General features: G+C 34.5%; 2 pseudogenes; both read left to right on the forward strand.

Annotated features, from left to right (window-relative positions):
• Positions 1–9,776: 9,776 nt before the first annotated feature.
• On the forward strand, positions 9,777–11,614 carry LOC111911162 (probable aspartyl aminopeptidase; annotated as a pseudogene).
• Positions 11,615–11,698: 84 nt separating this feature from the next.
• On the forward strand, positions 11,699–21,590 carry LOC111911161 (pumilio homolog 4-like; annotated as a pseudogene).
• The last annotated feature ends 1,582 nt before the right edge of the window (positions 21,591–23,172 follow it).

Raw genomic sequence — 23,172 nt, forward strand, 5'->3', positions numbered from 1 at the left:
GTGTTATGTTGCGTGTTATTTTGGTTGATGTGTTATTTTGGTTGATGTGTATTATGGATTAATATGTTTCAAGCAGCCAACAACAATAAGACTATATTCAAGAGAATGGGTATTTTGTGTCGACATATGTTTGCAGTTCTAAAGAATAATCACACTGAGGAGATACCAGAGCAATATATTTTGCGGAGGCGGAGAAGGGATATTATTTCTAGCCATTTGTTGGTCAGTAAGAATGGGCTTGCTGAAATGGAAGATGAAACTTTTAAATTGTTAACTGTTAGGTGCATTTCATGTACCCATTTTGTAGCTTTATTTCATAAAAGTACATTGCATATAGGCTTAAACTCATGCATTTTGCATGTTTTTCGGGATTTTTCATGAGGCAATTTCATTCAAATACTTTTGTGATATTTCAGGGACTTTTGGAGGTAGGATATTGTTGGAGGAGGTAAATAAAAGTTGCAGACAAAATTTCAGGACTTACGGAGCACCGAGGAGTAAGATATCAAAGAAATGAAGATTTTGGCTTTACAGAGATTTACACGGCCGTGTAAATGCAAGCCTTGCGTTTATGCGGGCCGTGTAAATGACAGTGTTAATTTATGCGGGCCGTGTAAACGTAAACGTGGGTTTTAAAACAGTTTTTCACCATTCTTAAAGGGGGGAACCGACTTTTTACTTAGGGGGTCGACTTTTGGAGTGGAGAAGGCGAATTTCTTGAGGATTTTGAAGTTGATTAACACTTGGGAACATTTGATTTCATTTTGTAAGAACTTTAATTTCATTTTCTAGATTTGTGATCTTGTTCTAGTCATGAGTGGCTAGAACCCTAGATTCTCCAACTTTATGTCTTGACTTCTAGTTGTGATTTCAATCATATGACTTGATGTTTTCTTTCAATTTTCTATCTAGTGAATTTGATTTTGTTTCAATTGAATGTTTGATTCTAATTGTGATTCTTATTGGCCATTTAAATTAGGGTTAGATCATTCAAGTTATCTAATTGCAAAATCCGTAATTGTTTTGTAAATTGGACTAGGTAACAAGCACTAAACTGATTTCTATTGAATGAATTTAATGTAAATCTTATTCACACATTCTTATGCACCCGAGCTTTTGTGGAGTATTGAGTGTTGTTGGGAACATTCACATAAAGTTTAATGCAATCTTTCAACCTAATTCTAAGAGCTTGTTTAGATTAGATTGGTAAGGTTAGGATTAATCAAAGAGCTTATATTGGTTAATCAATGTGGTGAATGGGAGGTGCTAGATTTTGTTAGCATTTCCATGTACCAATTTAGATAAAATTGAACAAATATCATTTCATCCTTGGAATCACATTGCTAATTTGTCTTGCATGGAGTTGGAGTCCTTACAAATCTTGAATCTACTTCATTAAATCAATCATTTACTTATTGCTTTATTCTATAGTTTAAATCATTGCTTATAAATTCCCCCCATTCTGTGACCATTTTTGTACCTTACGCAAAAATGTATAAACACTTGTCCCGTGTCTCTGTGGATCGACCCTACTTACCTTGTACTACATTATTAGTGCATAGTAGTAGTGTTTAAGGAGTCATTTGTACCCTTTATTTGTTGGTTTGACATGCCTAACAAATTGGCGCCGTTGTCGGGGACACGGTGTTACTAATTATTTATATCAAGCATTTTGTGAGCAGCTGCTTTCAAAAAAAAAAAGAAAAGAAAAGAAAAAAAAGTCAGGTAGAAGATAAATTTTCAATTGAAGGAAGTGGCGAGAAGGTTAATGTGTTGTAAAGGCCCACCTACTTAGAACAAAGCACATTCAGGGGCCAAGTCGAGCCAACAACTTAAAACAAGGGCAGCTAACCGGGAGGCAACCCGGGGTTATTTGTTTCCTTTCTTTTAAAACTTTTTGGTCTTTGGTAAATTTCAATTTTTTGTAATGTCCCAAATGGTTTTAAACTTATTTTTTATGCCTAGAAAATGAATCTCCGGCTCCAAAAATACTTCACGGATAGCTTGGGGAGGATGAAGAGGAGATTCTCACCATAATTGCAAGGCTCCAAGAAGGATTTGGTAAATTCTTTCCATATCTTTAGTCGTTCATATTTTGCTTAAAAATTCAATTGGTATGCATCTGTGACTGTTTTGGACCCATTCCCAACCCAGCTACCATCCTCCACCATCACTATGAATAGGAACAATTGATAATGGAAGAGGACTTGGACAATGGTCTTTTGGAGTTTTCATGATATCTTTCAGTGGTGAATTTCTAATGATATCAACAAACTCTTGTGTCATCCCGATGCTCCAGTTTGGAAAGGGTGAATTATGGAACGATTTAACAGAATGTTCAGCCATTTGACATGACCTGTTAATCTATTCTGCATTGTCTGACCACCATTGGGATAAAGGTCCAATGCTGCCTGCATTAGTAGAACTGCCACCTCCATATTTTATGGATGCTTCATTAAAGAAGATTCCGATCTTGGCTTTCCATTCATAGAAATCACAAATAAGAGGATGCCTTTTGATTGCTTCTACAAGTTTTGAGTCCAACAAATGATAATCCTCAACTAGCTTGTTGAACATACATTCAATGGTGGAAAGGTATTCCTGAAATTTTATTTGAATGATTAGTAATTTGTGATAAATATGAAAAAATGATGTGGAAATCTTCTAACCTCAACTGATCCATTCACCGAGTTGACATTTTCGGCATTGTCATCTTGTGGTATGTAAGGATCCTGAAGTTCACCAGAACCAATTCCACCATTTCTGATTTTATACTCCTCACGTAAGCGCATGGTTTCCACATCCCAGATATATAGCATGTATCCCACGATTGATCGTAACCGCATCACATGAAACATGCTCCAGGTATATAAGCTTTTATGTAAAAAAAGATGATTAAAGCATTAGTGATCAAGGAGTAGTCATTACTGATGTAGTATTGTAATCATTGGTGACTAAGTCAATAATAAATAAGTAGAATTAATGTAGTAAATTAGGTTTTAGGTGATGGGTTTCGGTCATAAGACATCCTATGTGCTCATACAAACCCTAATGCTTGGATCTAGGTTTCTCTATTGTACATGCTTTGTGATCCAAGACTATAAACCCTAATTCTAGCATATGGAAATCAATATTAACATATAATTAGGTTTAAGATGTTACCTTGATTGTTATGTAGTAATAACAATCCCAATTCCTCCTTGAATTGACTTTGGAAGGCTTAGAGTCACAAGTGTCACTCCTCTAATGGCTTACAAACACCAAAAGCAAGTGGAGAAGGTATAAAGAGAGAGGAGAGAGGTAGGAATTCGTCCTTAGATGCTCTAGGGATTAAGTGTATGAAATCCTAAGGCCTTAGGGGTCTTTATATAGGGTTGGGATTAGGGTTTCAGTCCTTATCCTTATCTAGTTACTTGCCCATCAAGCAACCATAAGATAAGCCTTGAAAAATTCATATCTCTTGGACGTTGGACGATTTTAAGGATATCCTTATCCTTGAATTCGTCCATCCTTTAACAAGGATAACCATTGCCCTATTTTGCAACTATCACATAATTACAATTCAGCCCCTCTAGTTTAATTAATTACACTTGATCACAAAATTAATTCTTAATTAATTATTGACCACTATTAATTAAACAAATATGATTTCTCCTTTAATATATTATTCTTATAACATATTAATAAATCATAATAACCTCTCTCTCTTTATTTATTTCTCCAATCAAGTTGCTTTGGTGAAGGCAACCCAAAAGGACCATGCACCATCGGGTCAAGTACATACCAAAATAGTTATGGACTTAGACACTAATCCAACAGTCTCCCACTTGGATAAGTCTAATAACTATTATGCGTATGACTTCAGATCCTGGTCTGCAATCATAGCTTTCCAAAGCCGCTGTCAACTCTGATCATATCAGATACGCGTGTCCTTAGATAAGGGATCATATATTCCTCCATTCTAGATATCATATGAGATATGATTTCAAATCATTATCTTTGTACTATCTCTCGATTCCCGATTTATGACGACTGACTAATTGAACAAATCAAATTAGCCCTAGCCCGGCCGAGCATTTACGTTTGTCATCATTAAACCATCGAGGGGCCCAAAGATATTGCTTTTATCCTACTTTGGATAAAAGGAACGGATAAACTTTGATATAATGCTTGCTTGCACTCACTAACCAAATCACACACAACAATATGTTTTATAACACCAAGTTACTAGTGCGTTTACACATTATCAATGTGCGACCGATTCGCAAGATACAACTCACACATCTCGGTTTCAAGAATATAAGATGTTATCGTCTCACCAATCACTCGTGATACAATTCATGGAGTGATCCAAGTAAGTGTGGGTTTGATCCAATGCTCAAATTCATATTCATAAGCACTCATGAACGTTGCAGCAAACATATGCTTATGTCTAATGCTCTTTAGGCAATCCACACACCAATTCACGACAGTCTTTATTCATACCTACTTCCAACGTATGAATGACTGTGGCCCGTTCGAATAATTCGATTATTCTTAATAAACTCAATTATTCTGGAAGTCAAAACATGCAAAGGTGAAACACAAGAATAATACTAATCCCATATGACCTCAAACCTTTGAGTATAAATAAAACACCTTTTATTTATCACCATATCTATTACTCATTATTTGTCGTTTCGGTTAATCAACGTCTTACTTGAATCACAACACTTGTCCCATGCTCCTAGCATGCACACAATGTTTACTCATGGTTCTTACTTTGTGAAATAGATCACATTGAACGCATTTCCAATCATTCTCATGTCACTGCACCAAAGTCACAAAGACTATTGCCAATGATATTATAAAGTCTTCTATCGGAGATTGTTGCAAGACATTCCTTCGAACATCCTTTTGCATAAAGGTTTCTAATCTAGTCATAGATTTTTCAATATTCAATTCCCAATATGGACACGCTTCCATATTTTCCATATGACAACTCATTCTTAATAGAATCTTATCTATTCGTAATGATGTCGATATGGTCCATCCAATATGGAAACATTTCCATATTTTCCAATACTATACTTCCAACTACTCACAAGCGACCAATCCTCGTCGAACTTTGGATTGTCCTTTGATAGTTGTTTAATCATTTTAGTCAAAACCGATTCTAGTCCTTTTTCCCTCTAAATGCGCTAGACATTTGGAAACTTTAGAATGGTCAAACATTAAGGCATTTGCAATCGATCCTATACCCGAAGCGTATGGGACACAATGCATAATGTTTTATTTGCTATGTTCTCAAAATTCGAATTGTGAAGAGGAATGCCGTAATCATAATCGAAATTTTCAGAACACACTATGTACCTTTGACTAAATTTATTAACATTTCTCAACCTAAGCCTTTAGATTTGAGATGAAGCATAATATTCTCTCCCTTAATTATAGCAAAACAACTTTATAACCCTTACTACTTTGCAAGGTATAACTCTTGTTTTCTATAATTAATATTGCCAACTTGCAATACGTGCCTTAATAATCATACGATCATAACATTTATGCTCCCACTATCATGATGATTATTATAAAACATAACACTTATGCTCCCACTAGCTTCGACATGTATTCATAAACATCTTAACTTCCAGAAAGAGAATACCTATTGAATTTCTTAAGTCCATGTTTCTAATATTTAGTGCTTTGATAATCTTTTATCAAGGCTTCTTGAACTTATACACATTTTCCTTCGATAGTTCATATGTGTGTAAACACTTAAGACTAATTGCCAAACCTCACAATTCAAATTATGGAAAGGGATACCGTGACCATAATTGAATTCGAGAATGCAATTTTACAATCTCTTCTTAAAATCTTTCTTAGTGAAAGCATTTCCTCACAATCATTTTCATGAAGGAGGAAATCTTATGACACCTAGATTTAAACGGTGTATTTGTTCCTATCCATGTGAATTTGTCAATACCAAAGTTTACGACGAATTCAAACTCATATGGATCGAACTTTATTAATCTTGATTTCTTGCCTTATGGTAGCACAACTACCCACCACGTCTTCCAAGTAGTTAAGCAGCTCACCTTTTCCTATCAATGTACCTTTCATTGATTAAGGTGCTTTGCCTTTTATGCGTTCAAAATGAGAACTCATAGGACTCACACACATAATTAACTCGATTGGATTGGCACAGAAACAAAATAATGTCAACACGATAGGTAGTAAACCTCAACTCGTGTGCTAGTGATGATCGATAAGGTTTATTTGATTTGTTCTTGAAACCTTTCAAGACCATTAAGACTCCCACTAACTCCTTGACATATAAAATTATCTTGTCAAAACATTTCTTGACAAATAAATATTCAAGAGTTAGTGTAGCTTTTATCAAGACAAAACACTTCATAACTTTGGTCCTATTTGGTCTTTGTCTTATTCAAGACATCACAACTTACCACATTTAATGAATGTTATAAACCTTCTTAATACTTTTTCACTCAATGTCACAATCTTAACTTTAAGACTTGTTTTGGAATGAAGTATGATTGACTTTTGATTTAACCATTTCTTCAATTCTTGATTCTTCTTCTTAAACATACAATTGTACTTAAAGGATCAATTGAAATATGGTTCTTAATCATTAAGACCTATCATAAAGCATAAAAGGTACTCTCCCTTCTTCTTAGAATGGAGAAACTTTTATCTTTCTGCCTACTTGATTCTTGTTATTCGTTCTACTATTGATTTAAACCTTTTTTTTTCAATCAATTCAGAATTACACTTAATCTTGCAAGTATAATCATATTTACTAAACCTTCAGTAAATCATGACGAATATCATTGTTACTCTTATGGTGGACTTGATCAATACGTAACTTTGTGTGCTCGAACTCCTTCACTTGACACTTTGTCAATGAATTAGTCTAATTTCCAAATACGAAATTTCTCATTCATCGTGCATCCACATTGCATGATTCCAAGTTTCTGTCCAATTGAAACTTGGGCGATGAGAAACTCTCCCTATTTAGTAAATTCTCAACTTTCCATAACACAATAAGAACCAAATCCATTATTGCTAATAATAGAAACATTTTAACATCAATTTTTCATACACGCCATTGTAAGGATAAATAAATAAAATTTAAAATCAAAATTTATTTTGTTGCGGAAAAACTTGTCCTCACAATGCAACTCATTGAAAAAACTTATGCTAATACATCTTTCTTAGCAATCTAATTCTAACTCTAAGTAGTAGCTCAAGAATCTAATCTTCGAGAAACGTGATCGAAATCCATTCCTTCACGGTTAGATTCTGCTCACTTCTTCCCTTAAGCTTCCTTTCTTTTCTTCGATCCTTCAAAACATCAATTGTAATCTTATCACATTATGTATTCAGAATCTAGAATGAAGCTTAAAAGAGTTAGTCAATGGATTTTACCTAAATTAGAGCCATACGTTTCGACTCTCCCATCTCTTAGGTAAATGGGGCAGCTTTGTCTCCAATGCCCTTTCTCTTGGCAATAAAAGCAAATTGACTCTTTTGGAACAGGACATGGAACTACTTCAGACATCGCCTTTCTCTTATGATCAAACTTTTCGATCATAGCATGTCTTTTGTTACCATTGTCTATATCCATAGAGGTCTCGAAGACAGATTCACCAATCAACTTTGCTTTTCTATTGCGCCAAATCATTGCAGATGCAGCAGCAATAAGCATATAGGTGAGATCTATAAGGGTCACATCGTAGTTCATCATATAGTACTCTCTTACGAACTCACTATATGAGTTGGGAAGTGACTGAAGAACCCAATCAACAACCATTTCCTCACAGACAACGGATCCCAACATTCTTAACCTATCAATGTGTGACTTCATCCCTAGGACGTGTGCACACACGGACTTTCCTTCTTTATGTTTACATGCCAAAAGGGCTTGAGTGATCTTGAACTTTTAAAGCCTTTGAACTTGTGGGTTAGGGAGAATAATTTGAGGAGGTAGAGGAAGTGAAGCATGATTTCTTGTTCCTCGATCGAATCGTGGAATATCATCTTCATGTGGAAAGCTTGTTCCACGGGATTTGGGAAGACCATAGTTGTCGAACTTTGACATCTACAAAACGGGAGAAAACGAATTCATGTTAGTTGATTAATTGAGTCCTTAGTAAATCACCCAAATGAGATACTAAGGCTAGGACCCAACACAATATTCCACAACTCGGGAGAGGGATGCTGTAACCCTAATTGCAGAACATTTGAAGGTAAGTGAATGACAATTCACTAATTTCCACCACGAAAAACGAAAAAGAAATTTAAGTTTTAAATCTATGAAAACTCCTAGATCCTTTGAGATTCATTTAACTTTCAATGGCATGTTTAAATCTCGATATGCCCCTCTCGTTTGTGACTGGGATGCCGAGGATCACAAAGCGGGTGTGAATAACCGTGCAAACTTACATGGTGCCCTCACATGTTACAGTCACCTATTCGATGTGTCGGTAAACCACACACGCTCCACCGAACTATGACAAACATTGAGTCACCCTTTGCTACCTTTGCTTAGAGCCAATTAGTGTGCCGGTAAACCACACACGCTCCACTAATGTCTTCGCAAGGGCACAAAGTGTAATTTCATGGAATTGTATCAATTCACTTTTGCCTAAGTAACTAAGATTGGGAATTTTATGAAAACATTTAGTTACTTTTATACTTTATTATACTTATAATGGAAGGTTTCGTCCTATCCTACCCGTTCGGCTAACGACCCTCCACTAGTCAAGAGTGCGGTGGGTAAGAGTGGATACCTATTCAATCGCCATTTTATAGGCAATTTCCTTAAACACTCCTTATAGACTAGCTTCGTGAATGAGGCCTACTAACGGTAAGACTGACTTTTACTCATATATAATGTTAGACTTTTAATGTTATATATAGTATAGGGTGTATTTTATACTTTCAAAATACTAGGTGGTCTAATTTAACAATTATACTTTTAATTCAATTAAATTGTAAACCTAAACTTTTATGGATTTATTAAACTTCTTTTAATTATACACCTTAATTAATTAACAAAACCATAAGGGTGTGATTTGAACTTTTTCAAAACTATACTAGAGTTTTAGAATTTAACATTCCTAATTAAACTTTTAATCAACTTTTAAATTCCAAAACTTGAGGGCAAGTTTTGAAACATTTCAACACATTAGGGTTTAGAATTTAAATATAAATCAAAATTAAACCATTTAATCAAAATTTAAATTCCAAAACTTGAGGGCAAGTTTTGAAACCTTTTTCAAAACATTAGGGTTTCAACTATTTAAATTTCAAAACAACAAAACTTCACTACAAGAAAAAGACCCTTTTACGACGCGCAAACGACGACACTCATTGATTTATGTTACGCAAAAGAGAGTGACATTAAAGAAGTGTCATCTCTTCAAAAAATTTAAGAATTTAGGTTGCGTATTATTACGTGCCCTTAAATTAGTGTCCAAAAAAAAACACAGAGGGCACCTATAATAAGATGCGTATCGTCTAAGGATGTCGCTTTATAAATTTAATTTGAACGCGCGTTCAATCCTTTAATAACCAGGGGGGAAAATGAAATCCTAAAAGATTAAAAACCTCGCCTTCCTTTTTTTCTTCTATCCCTCTTGCCCTAATTATTGACTCCTCATTTTTCTCTCAGATTTGGGTCTCCTCTTTCATTAAAAATAAGAGGTACCAAGGTAAATTTTCTGAGATTCAAAACTATATGACTCGAATTAGAGGTTGAAGATCAGAAATCGATGGTTACAAGTCAGATTTGGGATCGAAAGTCAGAGGTTCAAGGTATGATCGGAAACATCAAGAGACGGAAAGCAAAAGTGGAGGAGGCATCAGGTTCGAAGATTTTTCTCTTCTTCTTCATGTATATGCCCTAGATTTCTTTCTCTTACATTCAATCTCTAAAAATTCTTTTATTCCCTAAATCAGGTACGAAGATTATTCTCTTCTTCTCCATCTGTTTTTGGAATGATGACCTCTCATCTTAACCTAATTTGTATTTTCGACTTTTTTGTTTTTGTGTTTGCTAATGAATATTTGCTGTTGATTTGTGATTTGTTTGGTTTGTTGTGTTGATTTGTAGACGAAGCGAAGAGGCGACTGAAAGTTTCTTGATATGAGCAAATTTTTGAAAAAGGGGATTGGAATTTACAGCCTAGAAAGAAATATTTCTTCATAAGAAATTACTCCACTATTGTTGTGTTTGCCATTGGAAAGAAGTATGGGTTGATTTTTTTTCATATATGCTGACACTGTGATGGTTGTTAATGTTCATCTTGTTTTTTAGATACATTGCTGGAAATGGGTTCCACATAGTTGGTGCTCATACTGACAGTCCTTGTCTTAAATTGAAGCCTGTTTCAAAGGTAACCTTTCTTTGATTTTTACAAAAGTTATGGATCTTCTATGGGGATTGAACTGATATGATATGATATATCTTAATTAGGTATCAAAAGGTGGTTATTTGGAAGTTGGTGTTCAGACTTATGGAGGTGGCTTATGGTATACATGGTTTGATCGTGATTTAACTATTGCTAGAAGAATGATTATCAAAGAAGGAAAAGGCGATTCTGTATCTTACTCACACAAACTTGTTAGAATTGAAGAGCCTGCAATGCGAATTCCAACCCCTAGCAATTCACTTGGATCGAGGCGTTAATGATGGATTTAAAGTGAATGCACAAACTCATCTTGCTCCTGTGTTAGCAACTGCAGTTAAGGTAAGAATATCTTATCACGCTATTTAAATATAACATTAAAATTTCACCTTTTTACCACTAAGTTTTGGAGGTTTTGTCAGGCTGAACTCAATAAAAAAGCTGCTGAAAATGGCCCTGATGGGAAGCCTAATGAAAGTCTAAACAGTTCTAGTATCCAGAAGCATCATTCTCTTCTTCTGCAGGTATTTATTTATTTAAATTTGTATCAATGTTTTATATATATGTAGTGTAGTGATTGTTGGTTTTTGTTTTGGTAGATTCTTGTAGATAAGGCAGGGTGTAGACCAGATGAGATTTGTGATTTTGAGTTGCAAGCATGTGACACTCAACCAAGTATAGTTGCTGGTGCAATGCAGGAGTTTGTATTCTCTGGAAGGCTTGACAATCTTTGTATGTCTTTCTGCTCTTTGAAGGTAAGACTAACAGGGGATGTTTCTTTCTGACTTAATCTAGACATAATAGCTTAATGAGTTTCACATTTACGTTTACAAGTAATGTATGGACAAAAATACAATCTCGTAACAAATATTATGACATTCAAAAGATATGTTTTTTGGTTTAAAATCTTTTTTTGTTTTTCGGTTTAAGAAGGTTGTAATGAGCGTAGTGAAACCAGTGATAGCAATGAGCGTCGTAAAAGGCTGTTTTTCTAGTAGTGTGTATGAATTTGCAAATTTAGAAAGTTCCAGAATATGTAATCAAGTCGATAACTTTATGGATTTATCTAGTCAGATTCCTGCTAGATACTCTGCTCCGATTAATCACCTTGCTTCAGGTAATTTTTTAGACTTTATAAATCCATAAACTTAATCCTTTAACTGTTTACATTCTTTAATTTGTATTTTCAGCTTCAGCTTTAAACATAGCTGGAAAAGGGCAATTTTTGAGGCGATGTAACTACCCACCTATATCTAACTTTCATTCACCAATCATGGGTTCACGACATGGTCAACACACACTCAGCTAATCTTCCTTTGGGATGTAATAATTTTGTTGTTTCACATGGCCATGAAGATATGCAGGCTCTTCAAAAAGTGTATCTTGAAGCATTGCTTGCTCAACATGACCAACAATACAGTTCACCACTGTTTGGAAGATCTGGAAGCTTAAATCATCTATATGGGAATCCCACATATAATCATGGCATTCCATATCAAGGAAACTTACTTGAAAATTCTACACGTTCATCAGTTGGATCCAGACAGTTGTCACAACAATTTGCTCCTGCTTTTAGAAATTCAGTGGGTGGAGTTTCTGGATCTTGGAATTCGGAAGGTGATATGAGCTTAGATAAAAGATATGTTTCTTCATTGTTGGATGAGCTCAAGAACAACAAAAACAAGTCTTTTGAACTGTCTGATGTTGTTGATCATGTGATTGAGTTTAGGTATGCAAACTAAGCCTTACTCTTATTCATTCATATTCAGTTATGACTTATGCATCATTGACTATGTTCTTTTTCTTTTTTTCCCTTTTATGTTATAGTACCGATCAATATGGAAGCAGGTTTATTCAGCAGAAGCTTGAATCGGCCACAGTTGAAGAAAAGAATATAATATTTCCCGAAATTGTCCCTCATGCACGTAGTTTGATGACTGATGTGTTTTGGAAATTATGTCATACAAAAGGTACATTCATCATCCTTTCATGTCTAATTCTTTCACAGTGTTGTATACTTAAACATTTTGTACATACACTTTCAGTTCTTTGAGCATGGGACCAAAAGTCAAAGAAGGGAGTTAGCTGGTCAACTCATCGGTCATGTTTTGCCTCTTAGCCTTCAAATGTATGGTTTCAAAGTTATTCAGAAGGTAGATTTTTTTTTATTTGTCAAAAAGCACATAATCTTTCTTAAAGACCAGTCATCCCATATTGATGAATAATTCATAACATGGATTTATACTCAGGCATTGGAGGTTGTTGAAGTTGATCAACAGACAGAAATGGTGGCTGAGCTTGATGGTTCAATCATGAAATGTGTTCGTGATTAGAATGGTAATCATGTAATCCAGAAATGTATTGAATGTGTGCCTCAAGATCGTGTTCAGTTTATAGTTTCTTCTTTCTTTAGACAAGTTGTTTCTCTTTCATCACATCCTTATGGATGTCGAGTCATTCAGGTAAAACATATATTTTTTTAAAAAATAATAACTTTCATTATCTATTTTTTTCTTCTTCTTCTTATATGTGAAATGAACAGAGGGTATTGGAGCACTGTGATGATCGAAATACACAAGCTGTAATGGATGAAATCACGAACTCGGTTTGTACTCTAGCACAAGAGCAATATGGAAATTATGTTATTCAGGTACTCACTCACTCACCTTTTGAATATATATATATATATATATATATATATATATATATATATATATATATATATATGTGTGTTTTTATTTGTGATTTGAGATTGAATTAATTGATATAATATTATTGTTTGATTATAATTAGCATGTCCTACAACATGGTAAACCCCATGAGCGATCAGCTATCATCAACAAGATTTCAGGAGAAATAGTGAAGATGAGTCTGCAAAAGTTTGCTTCACATGTTGTTGTGAAATGCTTAACTTATGGAAGCCCAGATGAACGGCAACTTCTTGTAAACGAAATGCTTGGTTCCACTGATGAAAATGAGCCATTACAGGTCAGCAACTCTCTTTCTTTTTTTTTTTGTAAAAATAAAAAACACATTAATTTGTCTTTTTGGTAACTGAGTTTGTTGTAATGCAAAACAAAACTATAGGCAATGATGAAAGATCCTTTTGGAAATTACGTCGTCCAGAAGGTTCTAGAAACTTGTGATGACCAGACACGCGAACTTATCCTCTATATTCTTGATATTTTCCCACTTTTTAAATCTTTTATCAAATTCTCACTTTTGGATACAGAGCTTGATGAGAGAATGCATGACCTAAATCTTTTATCAAATTCTCACTTTTGGAGGTGGCCATAAGAAAAGGTAAGCAAAGGGTAATTTGGTATTTGTTGTTGTTATTGTGTATTACAATACTTCCATGTATATATGTATAAAGTTTGTTCTTATTCAGATTTGCCTTTTACCATTGATTTCCTTATTGAGGCATTGTACTTTGAAAATGTTAATTCTTACCTTTTGTCCATGTAGGATCCACCAGGAATAGGAAAAACACAAACAATTATTGGGCTTCTTAGTGTCATATTACATACCAACTTAGTCTCTTAACTTTGTAAGACATTGATTACTTGAGGGTATTTTTAGTAACATTGTAAGAGATTGATTACTTGAGGGTACTTATGGTATATAATGTTATATTCTTTTGTTAACATGGTCCTTAGTGCAATGAATTATCTTTATTGTTTATGGTATTTTATTTTGTATTATGAGACTTTTAATGTGTTATTTAATTTGAAAATTAGTAAATCTATCACAAAAGTATTTTATTTCTATTATGAGAAATTAAATGCAAATTTAATTTAAAAATTAAAAAATATATAATTTTTTTTAAACATTTAAATTTACGATACGCAAAAATGTGTGTCATCTTCATTTATGACATGGCCTTTCTTGACAGGGGCTTTCTTGATATGCATTGCGTGTCATTAACACGCGCGTCGTAAGGTTACGACACGCGAATGCGAGTCGTCTTCCTTTATGACAGGGCCTTCCTTGATACGCATTGCGTGTCGTAAACGCGCGTCGTAATTGTGCGTCGTAAATGAGCGTCGTCTCTCTTTATGACAGGGCCTTCCTTGACGCGTGTCGTCTCTCTTTATGACAGCGTCGTAAAAGGCTGTTTTTCTAGTAGTGCTTATGGGTTCAAATTTAAACTATAAAACCTAAAGGGAAAAATATGAAACATTTCATAACAACAATGATCAAATAACAAATAATTCAAATTAACATTTAATCACATAATTATCCATATTTGATTTATTTAATGATTTCTTGCAAAACAATTTATCAATTTATTCAAAATAATTAATCAATTATCTTATAAGGAAACAATTATCTTATTAATTGATAAATATCTTCAATTAGATCAAAAATATAGTCAAATATATCATATAATCGGATTAATATTGATCTAACATGATAAGGTAACTATCCCAATGCAAAAACAACAAGAAATCCCGAGATAAGCTCTATCTGACGAGTTGACTCGTCGAGTCAAGCCTGGACTCGTCGAGTCACCTTGGACTCGGCGAGTTCAACTATGGACTCGGCGAGTCCAGCCTCCAAAACACCAAAAAACGAATTTTTTAGATATATAATGCATCAATACAATTGAAACCAGGCTAGGCTCTGATACCACTGATGGGTTTTGGTCATAAGACATCCTATGTGCTCATACAAACCCTAATGCTTGGATCTAGGTTTCTCTATTGTACATGCTTTGTGATCCAAGACTATAAACCCTAATTCTAGCATATGGAAATAAATATTAACATATAATTAGGTTTAAGATGTTACCTTGATTGTTATGTAGTAATAACAATCCCAATTCCTCCTTGAATTGACTTTGGAAGGCTTAGAGTCACAAGTGTCACTCCTCTAATGGCTTACAAACACCAAAAGCAAGTGGAGAAGGTATAAAGAGAGAGGAGAGAGGTAGGAATTCGTCCTTAGATGCTCTAGGGATTAAGTGTACGAAATCCTAAGGCCTTAGGGGTCTTTATATAGGGTTGGGATTAGGGTTTCAGTCCTTATCCTTATCTAGTTACTTGCCCATCAAGCAACCATAAGATAAGCCTTGAAAATCCCTATCTCTTGGACCTTGAACGATTTTAAGGATATCCTTATCCTTGAATTCGTCCATCCTTTAACAAGGATAACCATTGCCCTATTTTGCAACTATCACATAATTACAATTCAGCCCCTCTAGTTTAATTAATTACACTTGATCACAAAATTAATTCTTAATTAATTATTGACCAATATTAATTAAACAAATATGATTTCTCCTTTAATATATTATTCTTATAACATATTAATAAATCATAATAACCTCTCTCTCTTTATTTATTTCTCCAATCAAGTTGCTTTGGTGAAGGCAACCCAAAAGGACCATGCACCATCGGGTCAAGTACATATCAAAATAGTTATGGACTTAGACACTAATCCAACAGTAGGATAGGTGCCATCAATAGGACAATAGGGCCAACATAGCAAGATGTATCGCTCATAAAATTCCATGGATGTTTTGTATTTTTCAAACACTCTAACACGTATGAACACCAATCTATGTCGCTTAAATCTAAATCCTCTGAAACCCTTGAAAGCATTGATACATCACATGTGCCCATGGTCTTGGATTGTCCAAGGGTGTTACAAATAAGAACCAAAAATTGAATTTAAACAATAACCCAACATCTTTTAATCTCTTAATCGTCCTTTGTACGCCTTTGGGCCTAATATCATTTTCTGAATTGAACTGTGCAGACCACAAATCAACAGTTTTGTGTTTAGTGGGTGTGAACTTTAGTGAATTGATATTGATATTTCCCAGAGGGAGACCAAACATATCATGTATCAATTGCCTTGTGATTGGTATCTCACCCCGCTCGACATTCAATACCATGCGTTCAGGGTCAAAGTTGTTAACCGCATAGTACCCAATTCGTGATGCCGACCCATCTACTTTTATATTTAAAAGGGGACCAAATCCAATGGATGATAAATAATCCTTCTGTCTATTCGTCGGACCGTGCATCGTGGAGAATAATATTTTTGGTGACGTACGAATATGTATTCGCCTTGGTTGTGTTGGAATACCCACATGAACTCCCTTCTTTGATTTTCTGTTCTCCAGTTTCTTGACTTTAACTTTTGTCTTAATTGCTTGAGGGTTGGCCACATCTGCTTTAGCTCTCTTTTCCTGATGTTGCACAATTTTGGCTGTTACAAGTGGAGGTGATTTCCTTTTATTTTGGCTGATAACTGGGTTTGGGTCTTTAAAATCTGATTTATCATGTGATGAATGCTGTTTCTCTTTAGACGTAAACAACAATTTTCTAATATCTGTGTATTTTTTTGGTGGAAAATACAATACAACAGTCAAACAACAGTAAATTAGATGAATGAATTGTACTAGCAATTTAAAAAAGACAGTGTTAATGAGCTACCTGATTTTGTATAACCATGCACAGGTGAATGGGAATTGGAATGTAGATCAAATTTCTGCTTTGAACGATTTTCATGAAGCACTTCAACAGAAACACTATCTCCGGAATGTTGACCTTGTATTGATACTGAGACATAATAAAAAATGAGGAAGAATATGCTTTTTAGTGTGATAACTAATTCAAAAAAAAAAAACTACCTTCTTTCTGAATTGGTTTGATAGTTGAAACAGGTTTGGATTTTGACCTTTGAGTCAGAACTCCAGCTTTAGCAATGGTTGGTATGGGGGTAATCTTGATAGAATCAGATGCATCTACATCGATACATATTATTATTGGGTTTGATGGATCATTCTTGTATTTCATTAGTGAGTATCTGTTATGGATACGCTCACTTTTCATGCGCCCTATTGTAGTTCATACATGATAAAAAAAATTATAAGTCTAATCTTACTGTTAACTACCCCCATAAACATAATGCAAATTGACACATATGAATAAAACAGAAATAACATACATTTATATGGAATCTATGGTGAATTAATGTAGGGCAAACAATTTAACATGTAACACATAAGCATGAAATTAGGGCAAATAAGATCATACATGATACCAAAGACATAAATCTAATCTTACTGTTAACTATACAAATTAACATAATGCAAATTGAAACATATTAATAAAACAGAAATAACATACATGTAAATGGAATCTATGGTTAATAAATATAATGCAAACACTTTAGCAGATAACACATAAGTGTGAAATAAGGGCTAATAAGACCCATGTCAATATTTACCTAATCAAACCATCTACATGCCAAACTCATCTCAAACGATGAGTTTTAGTTGAATTTAACAGCATAGTGATGCCAATACCATCATTCAAGCTTTTGCAAATCGAATTATATGATTAAAAAAAAGCTAACAATGAACATTTAGATGATAAAATAGGTCATAAGTCTTCCATAAACCGTTTGACAAAATCGAAAGTATACATTGCAAACTCATGTAAAACATTGTATAGAAAGTATACAAAATCGAGTTATATGATTAAAAAATAGGAAACGGAAAACAGTGAACGTAAAAGGAACTTACCTCTTGTGCGATTCCCGACTGCATAACCTCCTTCAAATTCGACCTCCATAAGCTTTTATATCGACGATCTTTGACGATAAAACGCAAGTAATCTTGAAGAATCCCAATGTTCCAGCTTCACATTGGTTGCATATCATCGAGTCACACAAACCACAAGATTATTGATAGGTAATGTGAAAGAAACTGATATAGAATGATCCCCTAATTTCAACTTAAAGATTCTTGCAAATCATCTGAAAATAAAAAAAACCCAAACTTGGAACTGTATTGTAACTAATGAAAGGTGAATGGAATAAGACGGATGAAGGAAATAAGTCGGATATTTACAAGACGAAGAAGGTATGTACGATTAATTGGGATATGTCTTATCAGTCTAATTAAAAGTAACAAATACCCTAATTTAATATTGCATAAATAAGAAATACCATAATTTAATATTACATAAATTAAGGAGATAAATGTATTTTAACCTTTTAAACCTTAAGGACATAATTTTGAATAATTAACAAAAATGGACTGTTCTCGCGTTCTCAAACTTTTACGTATTCTCAATATAACTTACCTATATATATATATATATATATATATATATATATATATATATATATATATATATATATATATATATATATATATATATGTGTGTGTGTGTGTGTGTGTGTGTGTTCAGGTTCATTTGAGACAATGCTAATTTTGTGAGACCATAAGACCAAATCTAAAAATAATTTTAAAATGCAAAATAAAAGAAAAAATCCAAAAATTCTTTTTTTAGTTATTATTTTCAGAACTTTACTTACCTAAAAAAATAAAATAAATAAATAAAGTTATAGTTTTTTTTTGAACCATTATTAATTAAGTAACCATGGAACCAATCCAAAATGTTGAAATTTAAAGCGATCAACGGCAAAAGAAAATGTTGTAGACTTTTACAATGGACGCACATACACCAGATTATAACAAAACTCACTTCCTTTTTTCGTTTAAATTTTTTTAGCCTATTTTTTTCGAAAAAAAAATCGAGTATACCGTTGTTCACGATTTTTCGTCCTCTTTCCAAAGAGATCCATGATGATATATAAAAAACAAATTTTTTTTCGAAAAAAATTGACTTCTTTTTCTTTGTTGAAAAGTTAAGGTCTCTTTTTTTATAGAAAAAAAATTAATAAATATATCAAAATTCATGCTTTTTTGTACTTTTTAAACATAGCTTCATATTCATGTAAAAAAACAATATTTCAGTTAGTTCAGATTCACATTGTAAACCTATTCAAATTCATATTTTGAACCTGTTCAGATTCACATTGTGAACCTTCTCAGATTTATAGCGTGCATAATAGTAAGTCGGATTTACAATGTGAATCTAAACTGATCGACCTTTTTCACATTGTGAATGTTAAAAATTAAAATATTTACAGTTTAGATTCACAGTATGAATCTACACTGATCGAGTTTTTTTTTTTTTTTTTTTTTTTTTTTTTTTTTTTTTTTTGTTTTTGTAAACCTTTTCAGATTCATAGTGCATAATAGCAAGTAAGATTCACAATGTATATCTGAACTGATCGAGCTTTTTCACATTGTGAATATTAAAAATTGAAGTATTTACAATTTAGATTCATAGTGTGGATCTACACTGATCGAGGCTTTTTTTTAGTCGGTGTTGATGTTTATTAATAGAGTACATAAAATTAATATTTTTTGGTATAATTACTTTTTTTTTATAAAAATAAACTTAAATATTGAAAAAATGAACAACATGAAGTGAGTTTTTTTCGAAAAAAAAAGTTCGTGTTTTATACATCATCATGGATCTTCATGGACAGAGTACGAAAAATCAAGAACAACGGTATATTTGTTTTTTTTTGATAAAAAAATATGGCTTAAAAAAATTTTAAACGAAAAAAATAGGTGGGTTTTTTGGTAAGGAGGTGGATTTTTTTATATAATCCGGCGTGTGTGCGTCCAATGTACTAGTGTACATCTATTTCCTTGGCCGTTGATCATTATGATTTCCGACGCTCATGATTGGTTCCTTGGTTCCTTGTTAATTACGATTCTCTATTGAATCTCACCTCTCTCTCTCTCTCTCTCTCTCTATATATATATATATATATATATATATATATATATATATATATATATATATATATATATATATATATATATATATATATATATATCTTAACTATCTTATTAAACATATTACATATTTTTTGAAATTTAAGAGGTATAATACCTATTACCTCATGTACAACTTATTATCCAATATAGCTACTCATGAATCATTCGTTTAGGGAATTAATTTGGGAATTAAACAAGAAACCCTAAGTCGTCAGCTACACCGCTTCTCCTCCTACCCAAAATACCATCGTACCAGCTGCATTTCTTTTATCTCTCGCCTTACTCTCTTTCCTCTCCGGTATCCCTATGTTACCACTTACCATAACCCTTCGTTACACACCATCCACTGGAAACACTAACCTTAAGTTACCTCCACCATCTCCCCCTATGTTGCCTCTCTTCTACCTTCTCTTATGACAAGAAACCCTAACAGTCTCCACAACCCTAACCGTCACCACCAGCGAAGAGGTGAGGACAAGGACAATGATAAGCCATCGATTTCTGATTCATCTCTCTCCTTCATTCCTTAGTTGTTATAGGCATTTACCTCGTAAGTTTTTCCAATCTTTTTTCTATTTGACTTGATTCTCACATCATCTCAACCAATCTTTTTTTTTCATCTCTCTCCTTCCTGTTTTGATTCAAATTTTTGGTTATAGGAGTTTTACTCTGATTTTTTATTATAGAAATTTTACTGGTTCACAGGATCAAATTTTGATATTTTACAACAACCTAATTTTTTTTCAGGTTACTGCCATCGAATTCACATACAATATAGGTAAACTCTCTCTCTCTCTCTCTCTCTCTCTCTCTCTCTCTCTCTCTCTCCCCCTGATTCCTCTCTTTTTATTGTTTAGAGAATTACAATAGGAGGTCCACACGGAGTGGTCTCAGTGGGGAGGCTGTAATGGGTTACGATTTTTAGTGATGGAGGATAGTGGTTGATGGTGATTAAGATGGGCTGTGACAATGGCGGTATAAGGTGGGTTTGGTGGTGGGTATCATGGCAATAACCATGGCACCACCACTCTTCCAAAACAAGTCATATGTAACACCGTAAAAATTAAAACAATTTTTCACATTTTCAAAACACAATTTTCATTTACAATTATTAATAAAATCTCATTGTATCATATCTCTGTTCCACAAAACATTTCCCAAGATCGAAATACATAAAACTCCATGCGTGTGTACGAATCATGCTGGCGCCTTCCCGCGATCCTCACTAGTACCTGAAACACATAACACAAAACACTGTAAGCACGAAGCTTAGTGAGTTCCCCGAAATACCACTCTAACACATATTACCCACTTAGGGCTATAACTCTGCTGACCCTCTCGTCAGTGCGTCTCATTGGGACCCTCTAGTCCCAACTCTCTGTGGGCCCTCTAGCCCTAACTCTATGGACCCACTGGTCCTATCTCTGAAAACTCTGAATCATGCATATCACATATCACAATAACACATAAATAGCATAAAAATACACTGGAACATAACTCAACAGTACACTAGCACATAACTCTGTTACCATTCTAGGTAAAGTATAGTGAGAAGACTCACCTCAGATGTCTCGGTAAATCTCTAACTCCGTAGAAATATGGTCTAGCCTCCGCCTAATCACATAAAGTAAAAACTCTCATAAATATAACTCTCGAGACTAGACTCAACCCTCTCGTGGCACCCTCAGAAGGGTAAAAGACCATTTTACCCCTCTCTTGACACAAAGACCCCATTGTTGACCAAACCCTCAAAGTCAACGGTCAAACTTGACCCGACTCGCCGAGTGCACTTGGGCGACTCGGCGAGTCTATGCGTGTCCACTATCCCTCTAGTCTCGCATGACGCGTCGAGTCTTTCCCCTGCTCGACGGGTTACACCTGGCATGAATCGCGGGGCCACCCCGACTCAACTCGCCGAGTCCCATTATGAACTCGGCGAGTTCCGCCTTGAGCTCCAGTCCTCTATTTCCCTCAGACTCACTGAGTCATTCCCCCAACTCGACAAGTTACTTACTGAGTGAACTATGGGAAACCCTAGCCCTACTCGTCGAGTCTGTTCTTGGGACTCGGCAAGTTCATTCCTTGCTCAAGCTCAAATGACCTCCTGAGGTCAGATCCGTTCCTCTAACCCATAGATATGGCCTCTTTAAGCAATATAAACACGTAAAGTCTGGATGTTAATGCCCATGGAAAGACCCAATGGCTCTATTTGAAGAAATGGCCTCGATATGTCACCCTAAGCTCATATTACCCAATGTCACCCCATAAAGATCAGTGAGATAAGGTCTCTAGACCTCTTTGGATCCAAATCCAAAGCCTCAACACAAGAAGGGACCAATTGCACGATCATTCACACTCTAAATGGGCTAGAAACCCTACCTATCAAGGATTAACACCCAAAACTGAAGAAGGATCGAATATATACCTCAATATGAAGTTCTTAGGCTCTGAAATCCATAAAATAGCACCCTCTCCAGCTCCCTCTTGCCTTGGTCACCTTGTTCTTGAAAAAACACCCACACAAGGATCAAAAATGGCTTCTCCTTCCTCACGAACGCTCTAGGTCGCTTAGGGTTTCACTCAGGGGTCTGGTAGCCACAATTGGTGGCTATAATCCCCTTTAAATAGGTCTCAAACCCCGGGGATTAGGGTTTCATTAAACAGCACGGACTCGCTGAGTCCACTAGTCGACTCGCCGAGTCCGGTCATTAAACCGGATAAAATTCGTGATCCTACTCGGTGAGTCTAAGCGTCAACTCGCCGAGTCCCTCCAAAATCTCCAAAATAAATGAATAATTAATGTACCTAGAAATCCGGATGTTACACCATAATTCCCAGTTCAAAGAAGAAATGAATCAGGTATGTGTTTCCTTTTAATTTTCCTCTCTTCACTATACATAAAAATTAGGTGTGTATTCATGATTTGTTTATGTGTGTGTTTGCGTTTAATAGTTTTTTTAAAAAATTCATTTGGGAAGTTTCTTTTTTGATTTGTCTGATTTGAAATCTATTGTCAATGTAGGTACATGTCTAATTTTTGTTTTTATTAGGATATAAAACCGTTGTTCTTCCAGGTGTTGCAATTTTCACTCCTAATACTCT

Source organism: Lactuca sativa, chromosome 8 (assembly GCF_002870075.4).
Source record: "Lactuca sativa cultivar Salinas chromosome 8, Lsat_Salinas_v11, whole genome shotgun sequence".
NCBI classification, from domain to species: Eukaryota; Viridiplantae; Streptophyta; class Magnoliopsida; order Asterales; family Asteraceae; genus Lactuca; species Lactuca sativa.